General features: G+C 45.6%; 1 protein-coding gene across 4 annotated transcripts in view; it reads left to right on the top strand.

Moving 5' to 3' along the window:
- Positions 1-6,072: 6,072 nt before the first annotated feature.
- CEP85 (centrosomal protein 85) overlaps positions 6,073-10,359 on the top strand; it is a 36,665-nt gene continuing 32,378 nt past the window's right edge. For 3 of the 4 annotated variants that reach the window (XM_032361738.1, XM_032361737.1, XM_032361735.1), the window contains exon 1: positions 6,076-6,214. The gene's annotated coding sequence lies outside the window, so the exon portion shown is untranslated. Of the gene's footprint in view, positions 6,215-10,359 lie in introns of all 4 variants that reach the window. The other variant, XM_032361736.1, reaches the window with a different exon arrangement.

Genomic DNA, 10,359 nt, shown 5'->3' with positions numbered 1-10,359 from the left:
TGCACAGCCAAGTGACCTTGTGTGACGAGCGAGAGGGATACCTGTGCCAACCAGTAAGCAGGCAGCCCTGGAGATTCCAGGCCGTCGCGGCTGGGGCGGCCACTGGGCACCGCCACTGGGGAGCCAGACGCCTAGCAATATACCAATGCTGCCATCCTGGGGGCGGGACTAAGGAGGGGCCTGGAGGACAGCGAAGTTGGGGATTGGCTTATCTTGCCAGGGGCGTAACCAAGGTTGGGGCTTGTGGAGCGCGGGGCCGTGGATTGTCCCATGGGACGGGATTTTGGAGAAAACACCTAGCTCCTTGCTGTCTCCCGCAAAGGCCTTCCCTGGCTGAGGCTGGGAGGGACCTTGCTACCTTTATGCTGTGTCCTCCGCAGACCTGCAGGCAGAAGACCTCACCTGGGAGACCCCAGCCCAAGAGCTCCTGGAGAGCGGCGCAGGCTGGATGGTGTGCGGGCCCAACCGGATAAGCGGTTACTGGGTCCTTTAGGAACTTCCTTGACTCCTTGCAGAGCCTCCCAGGGACCTGCTCTGAGGTCCCTAACCTCCTTGTCCTACACTCCTCCCTCGGTCCAGGCTCATATCCCCACCAAATCTATATCCTCAGCTTCTCCTCTGCTCTGGAGGCGTCCCCTCCCTTCACGTATCCTGTTCTCATTCAATTTCTACTCCTCCTCCATTCCCACCTTTCCTGCCACACCAGTTCACTCTTCTAGTCTGTCCCTGCACCAGTCTGCTTTTGCATATTCCTGCTAGTCTGAACAGTCTCTTCTTTCTATTCCATTCCATCTTCATTTCTTTTTTTTTCTTTTTAAAGATTATATTTATTTATTTTTGACGGAGAGAGATCACAAGTAGGCAGAGAGGCAGGCAGAGAGAGAAGGGGAAGCAGGCTCCCCGCTGAGCAGAGAGCCCCACGTGGGCCAGATCCCAGGACCCTGAGACCTTGACCTAAGCTGAAGGCAGAGGCTTTAACCCACTGAGCCACTCAGGCGCCCCTCCATCTTCATTTCTATTCCATGAGAGCTGACCCTCAGGGGAAAGCCTATCTTAGGAAGTCCGTTCTAATTAGAGGCAAAATGGTCATCATCACACACTTCTGAGGCCCTGCTTCAACAAAGGGTCAGCCCTTTCTCTCTATCTTGTTGAAGCAATGGGAATTCTGTCAGGATGGTTCATCAAGCTCAGTCTTTCTTTTTATGGGGTTTCGGAGTCCAATGCCTCCAGCAGATGGTGCTTAGCAGGTTGGTGCATAGGGACTGGTGTGAAATTCTGGTAGGTGCACCAGGCCTTGGGGGTGCACACTGGGTTCTGGATGGTGCTGGTCTTGGATCCTGTCTCTGCTCAACTCTATGTGACTTGGGAGAAGTCAGTTACCCTCTCCAATTCTCAGCTTACTCAGCAGAATATGGCAGAGTTGTCATTGTGGGGTTGTTGGTGGTCACAGAGCTTTACACCTCATCAGAACCTAAGACTATTCAGAAATGACTTAGAGTAGGGGGTTAGGGCCAGGCAGGTAATAAGTGAGGGAGGCTGAGTGGGGTCCCCATTGAACTAGAGAGTGCATTTCATCCCTATACTCCATCTGCCTCACCCCCATTTTAAGGGAGGGACTGTCAGAGAGTTGGGACAGTGGGACCCAGGAAAGCTTTGTTGAAAGAATGCTTGACTGGATGGCTAAATAATCCCCCAAAGTGGAATATTTAAGCCTAAAAAGTTTCCCAGGCTCCCAAAGCCACTGAACCCTATTTGTAATCATTTCTTTCTTTCCTGCAGGAGCCTGGATGACTGACTTTCTTCTGCTAGGCTTGCTGCTGGAATAAAATCCTGTCCAGATATTTCCCCCAACTCTAGCCTTTGTCTTCTAGTTTCATTGTCTGAGCTAAGGGTGGGGTGGAGGAAGACTTAGGGAGAGGGAAGTAGTCTGTCCTTTTTTTAGGGAGTAGAGATGGAACCCCTGTGTTTCCCAACTACTGTCTGGTACTTCTACTATCTTGAGCTGAGCCTTGAGCGGTGCTTCCTCATCCCACCATCCCTTGCCAGCTCTGGAATTCTTCCAAAGGCAGGGCTGGGCTGCTCAATGTGGTAGAGGGCTAGGCAAAGAGAATGGCCAATAAACAGCAAGGAATTCTACTTTGACCTCCCTTTCTGTGTAATCTGACTATAGATCTTGTATATATGTGAAAAGTCACTTTCTTCTCTATGGCTTCTGGTTCCTCTATATGTGAAAGACTTTGACCAGATCATCTCTGTCTCAATGCAGGGACTGAATGACTGGTTCCAGGGAAGGTGTCTGGGCATTGGCCAATTGGTCCTGTCTCCTCTCTTCTGCAGAATGTGCGGAATGGACACTCAATTTCAGAATTAGGATTAAATGATTCCTTCCATATGATATATTATCGTGCATATTAATTACTTCCGACCTCATAATCCCCCTCTCCTTAGGAGTAGAGGGGGATATAGGGAGCAGTGTTTGTGTTACTATCATTTATCCATTCAAAAATGGGCTGGAATCTACTATGTACCAGTTCCTGTGTTAAGCCCTGGGGATTAAACAGTACATAAGACATGCTCTTTGGACCTTACAGAAAGGACAGGTGAGTCCAGGAAGTAGGTGATATGGACCAGGAAATAGGATAGGCTTTGTAAGCTGGCAGAGGTGGATCTTTCACAAAATCACAAGAAGGCCTCTTTTTTGTTGTTTTGTTTTTGAAATACTACTTTTGATTGATATCTGTGATCATTTTGGAAATTAATTTCTTGGGAAAATATTTTGGTACAAACAATAAAAGCTAAACTTAACAGTCCTGATGTTTCATTTGCAAGAACCTTTCTTGTCATTTAATGCTTTCACAGCTCCTGAAAATAATTAAGTCGGATGATCAATACATTTTGTATTTTTAGGTACACCAAAATCACACATTCATTAAATCAGCACGCAAGTAACTACATTTCATTGGGAATTCATATTCACTTTATGGGTCTGGAGTAGTTTGTTTATTTATTTATGAGTAGACTATTTAAATAGACCTGTTGGTGAGGGCATTAACCTATGCTCTTATTTAAAATATACCCTGGGGGCACCCGGGTGGCTCAGCTGGCTAAATGTCTGCTTTGGTTAAGCATCTGCCTTCAGCTCAGGTCATGATCTCAGGGTCCTGGGATCTGAGCCTTCTGTCAGGTTCCCTGCTCAGTGGGGAATCTGCTTCTGCCTCTGCCCCTCCGGCCCCCACCCCCGTACTCTCCCACTCTCTCAATTAAATAAACAAATCTTTAAAAATAAAAAATTAGGGCACCCAGGTGGCTCAGTGGGTTAAAGCCTCTGCCTTCGGCTCAGGTCATGATCCCAGGGTCCTGGGATGGAGTCCCGCATCGGGCTCTCTGTTCAGCAGGGAGCCTGCTTCTCCATCTCTCTCTGCCTGCCTCTCTGCCAACTTGTGATCTTTGGCTGTCAAATAAATAAAATCTTTAAAATATAAAAATTAAAATTAAAAATTAAATAAAATATATCCTGGAGGATAAAGGCAAAAAGATTATGACTATACTATACTAAATATCTCCAAAAGAAAATAGAATGAAACAAAATTAAGTAAACAAGGAAGCTATTGAACTTGAACTATACTTGGTTGAGCACATGAAAGAAACCTCTGTGCTGTGTAACAATAGATGCTTATAAATTAAGCCACTGGACAACACTAATGCATGTGAAAAGTGGTAGCTCTAATGATATGATTATAACTAAAATTCAGTTGGTTTTCTCATGTTCTTTAATTAAGCTGAGGTGGCACATATCTGGCTAACCTTTTTCAGTCATGTCAGGTGATAGTTCCATTGACATCTTATTTTTTTTTTCCATTGACATTTAAATTCTCAGCAAGTTTTTTTTTTTTTAAGATTTATTTATTTTGGAGAGAGAGCGCATGCACGTGCATGTGTGTGTGTGTGTGTGTGTGTGCAAGCAAGCATGGAGGGGAGAAAAGGGGAGGATGTGAGAATCTCAAGCCCACTCCCTGCTGAGCTGTGGAGAGCAGTTTGGGGCTCAAGCCCACAGCCCTGAGGTCATGACCTGAGCTGAAATCAAGAGCCAGTCACTTAACCGACTGAGCCATGCAGGGACCCCTTTCAGCAAGTCTTTTTAAAATAATAGAGTAACTGAAGATTTAAGACTACCTCTTATCTAAAAATTGATTGTGAATATTCTCTGAAATTAACACCAAATCGTGGTAAAAATATGAAGACTCAATCCCATTTGAAAATTAGTAGTATGATAATGGAGTTACTTTTAAAATACAGATATCTGGTTCAGTCTGTTGGGCATCTGCCTTTGGCTCAGGTCATGATCCCAGGGTCCTGGGATCCAGTTCTAAGTTGGGCTCCCTGCTCAATGGGGAGCCTGCTTCTCCTTCTGCCTGCTGCTCCCTCTGCTTGTGCGTGCTCACACACTCTCTATCAAATAAATAAAATCTTTTTAAAGATTTAAATATTTATTAAAAATAAATAAAAATAAAAAGAAATAAAATACAGAGATCTGTATTTTTAATAAAAAGAAATAAAATAAAGAGATCTGGGGCACCTGGTTGGTTCAGTTGGACCATGCGACTCTTGATCATGTTGTGAGTTCTTGGGTGTAGAGATTACTTAAAGATAAAATCTTTAAAAAAAATCCACTGGAGGGGCACCTGGGTGGCTCAGTGGGTTAAAGCCTCTGCCTTTGGCTCAGGTCATGATCCCAGATCAAACCTCTGCTCAGCAGGGAGCCTGCTTCTCTTTCGCGCTCTCTCTCTCTCTCTCTGTCTGCCTCTCTGCCTACTTGTGATCTCTGTCAAATAAAAAATAAATAAAATCTTTAAAAAAATCCATTGGAGTAAACTGTACAAATGCAGTATTTGCCATTTGTAAATTTAAATCTTAGCACTACCACTATGTTTCCAATTAGGTTTGTCTTCCCTTCTCTGCATCAGCTCTTCAAATCCTCCCCGTTCTTCTCAGACCTCTACAGGTCCCTGTTCCCTCCCTCTTCACAGATGTTTCTCACAAAAGAAACAGAAGCAATCAAGTAGATGTTTCCACCACCCATCAGTCTACTTCCTACCCACTAGTCCACAAATTTATTCATTTAGATACATATCCTTACCATTTATGTTTTTTTAAAAAGCGTTTGGTCCTAATTTCAGAGAATACCCCCTAAATGCATCTATCACATCATACCCTGATTCATTACCCATTAAGCCTATTTTATGCCTTCTATATGCTTACCTTAAAATGTTATATGAAGCTGGGGGCGTGGTGGGGGAACGGAGCAGAATTTTGGAGCACATCCCCAGAGTCCTAACTCTGAAGTGAATTTCATCCGGTAATTAACTCTCTTTAAGTCTGGTTCTTCAAAGTTAAGAAATCACACAAGTTTTCCATGCCTCTTCCTCCCGTCAGGTTTCCAGAAGCCTGGAATTTATCACTATCCTTTGGCTGATGGCTTTGTTCCTCTTTTTAATAATTCCCCAGTGTGATTCTTAAGAATATATTAATGCAAATGAACTTAGTTCTTTTCCTGGGGACCGAGGTTGAGTAGGGAGGCAAGATCGATCTGTTAGTTATCCTTCAACCTGAGTTCTGGTCACAGTCTGACCACTGACCCTAAGCCAGCCCAAGCCCTGACCCCAGCCACAGACAGCACTAACCCTGACATGGCAGTGACTCGGCCACACACTAACTCGGGACCACTACCTGACTGACCCCTGGTTCATTTCAGATGGGAGTACTGACAGGCCCTGGGGAATGGGAGAAGGGTGGGGCAGGTGTTTGGGGATGGGGCTCCCAAATGATTTTCCCTGGCCTCCAGCTCCTCCAACCGCCCAAGCCCAGCAAGCCACTCCAGACCCGAGAGACGAGGGCTCTGCTCACAGGCGAGACCTGGCGAGAGGCTGAAGAAGAGGTTCGGAGGAGCGGAGAGGTCATGCGCAGAGAGATCCGGCCGCTCCCGGCGCGGAGCGCAGCGTGCGGGGGCGGGACACCGGCGCGGCCAGACTCCTGATTGGCCACAGGCGGGCAGAAAGGGGCGGGGTGGGGCGGTGCGCGCTCTGAGGCGCGCGGCCTGGCGGGTGTGTAACGGCCGTTAGGCGAGCTGAGGAAGTGAACCGTCGCCCGCGGCCGACGTGGTGGCCGCATTCGGCGTCCCTGGGTAAGGGATTTCGCCGCCCGCTTTCGGCCCTATGTAAGTCCTGCTCCCCTCGGGAGCCCTTCTCGGGCTAGGACACCCCGCCCCACCTTGGGGAGCCCGGGAGGAGCCTCAGAGGAGCTCCAGACACTCATGACCTACCTTCGGGGGCCGTGGGAGAGCGAAGCGCATGCGCAGAGCTATTAAGTCGGCGCGTCTGGGTTTTCACCGGCTGGGCTTCCTAAAATAATGCCGCGCACACGCCCCCTCGCGACTCGCTTGCCTCCCTGCCCTCTTTATGTGGCTTTCTCCAACGTTCACTCCCTAGCTGTTGCTTTACCTTTGTAAAGGGTAGGCCCTGTGCCAGTCGCCGGGGGAGGGGATGGCGGGTAGCGCGTTGCTTGCCTTTGCGGAGCGGACGGTCCCAGAGAGGAGTAGACGTGAAGCGGGTGACGACTCGGTTAGCGCTGCATGGTGTGGGCCGGAGAAGTACACAGCACTAGGCAGAAGGCGCCGGTGTAGTCCGAGAGGGCGGGGAGCCCTCCCTGAGGAAGGGAAGTTGGGACTGGGGGTTACAGGATGAATGGGGACTTAGGGTTGGGAGACAGCTCTCGTGAAGGCGTTAGGCTGGAGTTTCCCAGCCCGCACTAGTAGTTGACAGTGTCAGGAGACATTTTCATTTGCATCAACTCAGGGATTGCTGCTGGTACTAGTGGATAGAAAGGGCTGCTGCGAAACATCCGACTTTGTGCAGCACAGCCCCCCCCCCACACCCCCCGGCCCCCAAGCAAAGATTTATCTGACCTAAAATGTCAAGAGCATCCAGATTGTCTAGACCACCCTGCTCTAGATGAGGCAAGGAGGAGCTGGTGCTTTGGACGGACCACAAGTTTAGTGGGTTACAACGAATTTGTTCAGTAAAGGGTATTCAGCACTCCCATCGCGCTAAAACAGGAAAATCAGAACCCCGTTTGCCTTTTACATCAGGGTATTTCCACCACATGGCACAGAGCCAGGCGAATAGTAGGCCCTCAGTAAATTTTGTTTGATGAATCGAATACTGTGTGCTAGGTACGGAAGGGTGGTGATACCAGGATGATTAAGATAACCGTGCCTCATTATTTGCCCCTAGGCCTTGTAGGTTTTATAATGGTCTGGTGGTAGTGTAGGTCTCAAGACTTTGTAAAGGCAACTTCTTGGGAAGAATTTGGCTTCTCTTTCTTTTGGTCTGGTTTAATGAATGATCAAGGTCATGAAAATACTGCCAGGGTGTGAGATTCCTTTTTTTAATTATTATTAAAGATTTTACTTATTTATTAGAGATCACAAGTAGGCAGAGAGGCAGGCAGAGAGAGAGGAGGAAGCAGGCTCCCCACTGAGCAGAGAGCCCAGTGTGGGGCTCGATCCCAGGACCCTGAAACCATGACTTGAGCGGAAAGCAGAGGCTTTAACCCGCTGAGCCACCCAGGTACCCCAGTGGTGTGAGATTCTTAATGTGCTTTTGTCAGCTGCGTATCCCTTCATATCCTCTCCTGTCTTGATGTGCATTCTCAACAGCTGCACAAAGTGTGACATTCCACACTAACATAATTCTTCAAGGGGAGAAATACTTAAAACAATCAAAACCTAATTCTTGGTAGGCAACTTGGGAAATAGAGCCGGGGTGATGACCAAGAGCAACATGAAGAAATTGTATTGTATGAGCTGTCCCTGCTTCTAACTACCTTGGGGCTTTCAGCTCTGGCTGTGTCTGAAGCAGAAATTCCCAACTTATGGTGCCTTCATAACTACCTTTATTTCTTTTTGTCACACAGAGAAAGAATGCAGACTAGAATCTCTATAGCATTAGAACACAGTCCTGGCTTTGAAGCCTCTTCCTAGCTATATGACCTTCCCTTCTCTCAACCTTCATTTTTTTTCATCCATAAAATAAGGGTAATAATAACTGCCTCATAGATTTGATGTGAGCATTAAGTATAAGACATTATACCTGTAATAGAGTCTTTAGCACAGTGCCTTGTGGGTAGTAAATATTCAGTACTTGTTAAATTTGTTGAATGAATACTTCAATAGTTTAAAGGGCTTTGAAGGTAGAAACCATCAATGTGGGTGTTTTTTATGTCTGCTTCATTCACTCCTACCTTTCTTGGCTGTGTAATCGGTTATTTTTGTTACTTCTTGTACATTCATTTCTCTTACTTTTATCTCAGGAAATCTTTATGTCCTTCAGATGGTCCTAGTAACCATCAGTAGCTCATCTACTTCTGAACTTAGTAGGAAAAACTCAAGAATTACCTCTTCCAGGGGCACCTAGGTGGCTCAGTCGGTTAAGCATCCAACTCTTGGTCTTGGCTCAGGTCTTGATCTCAGGGTTGTGGGTTTGAGCCCTATATTGGGCCCCATTCTGGGCTTGGAGTTCTACTTAAGAAAAAAGAGAATTATCGTTTCCATACAGTTTTACTCCTTGTGGGAGTCTTTCTTTCTTTTTTTTTTTAATTGAGGTAAAATTCATGTATAATAAAATTCAGTTTTATGTGCGTACAATTCAGTGGTTTTAGTACATTCACAAGGTTGTGCAGCCACCACCACTATCCAATCTCAGGAGATTTTGATCACCCTGGAAAGAAACACCATGTCCATTAGTAGTTGTTACCCATTCCCTGACCTCCCACCTCTTAGTACTTGGTAACCATTAATCTGCTGTGTATATGGATTTTCTAGTTCTGGACACTTCATATAAATGGAATTTACCTGTTTATCAGTTGATGGACATTTGAGTTTTTTCTGCTTCTTAGCTATTATAAGTAATGCTACTGTGAATATTCATGTACAAAATTTTGTGTGAACATGTTTTTATTTCTCTTGAACATATACTTAGGAATGGAATTTCCGAGTTACAGAGTAACTCTTTTTTTTTTTTAAGATTTTATTTATTTATTTGACAGATGGAGATCACAAGTAGGCATAGAGGCAGGAAGGGAAGCAGGCTCCCCGCTGAGCAGAGACCCGGACACGGGGCTCGATCCCAGGACCCCAGGACCACGACCTGAGCTTTCGAAGGCAGAGGCTTTAATCCACTGAGCCATCCACTTTCTTCATAAGTGAAGAAAAGGATTTTGATATTGACCATTTGATACCACTGCTAGGTAGATAATCTAATCCTTCTGTGTCACCATTAACACACTAAATGATAATAGCCATAAATTGAAACTTTTACTGAAGAGTCATTTCTTACCCACTATGTGAAGAACTGGGATGTCAGGGGATGGTACCATTTCTGTTTATAGATGCCTTGAATTAGTAAGGGTTTGTGTTGTTGTTACTAAGAGAAAACTATAGAGGTCAGTAAAGCACATTAAAGAAATAGTACCCATATAGCCTTTGTTTTCTCACCAAAGTTGAATTTCACTTCTAAGAATTGTGATCTACCAATTGAGTTTGTCCCAGACTCTTTAGGGACTCTTATAAGTTTCTAAATTCTTGGGCGCCTGGGTGGCTCAGTGGGTTAAGCTGCTGCCTTCGGCTCAGGTCATGATCTCAGGGTCCTGGGATCGAGTCCCACATCGGGCTCTCTGCTCAGCAGGGAGCCTGCTTCCTCCTCTCTCTCTCTGCCTACTTGTGATCTCTCTCTCTGTCGAATAAATAAATAAAATCTTTAAAAAAAAAAAAAAAATAAGTTTCTAAATTCTTATCAGTTTCCAAATTCAAACTGTATCTTCCTAGGATGATCATATCTCATTTTTTATTGATATAAACTGCCAAGTAATAATAATGAAAACATAATTAATCACTTACATGTGTCAGGCACTGTTGTGAGTTAATTTTAAATGAATTGGCATGAATTAGGTCCTGTCTTTATTCTAATTTTTATTTATTTTTATTGTTACTATTTTAAGTAGGCTCCACCCCGAGCATGGAGCCCAACACAGGGCTTGAACTCACAGCCCTGACATCAAGACCTGAGCTGAGATTAAGAGTTGGACGTTTAGGGGCACCTGGGTGGCTCAGAGGGTTACGCCTTTGCCTTCAGCTCAGGTCATGGTCCCAGGGTCCTGGGATCAAGTCCCATATCGGGCTCTCTGCTCAACGGGAGCCTGCTTCTTTCTCTCCCTCTGCCTATCATTTCCTCTGTTTGTGCTCTCTGGCAAATAAATAAATAAAATCTTAAAAAAAAAAAAAAAGAGTTGGACGTTTAACTGACA

Source organism: Mustela erminea, chromosome 10, assembly GCF_009829155.1.
Source record: "Mustela erminea isolate mMusErm1 chromosome 10, mMusErm1.Pri, whole genome shotgun sequence".
Lineage (NCBI taxonomy): Eukaryota > Metazoa > Chordata > Mammalia > Carnivora > Mustelidae > Mustela > Mustela erminea.
Note: the sequence above shows the minus strand (reverse complement) of the source record. Positions and strands in the feature narration are given on the sequence as shown.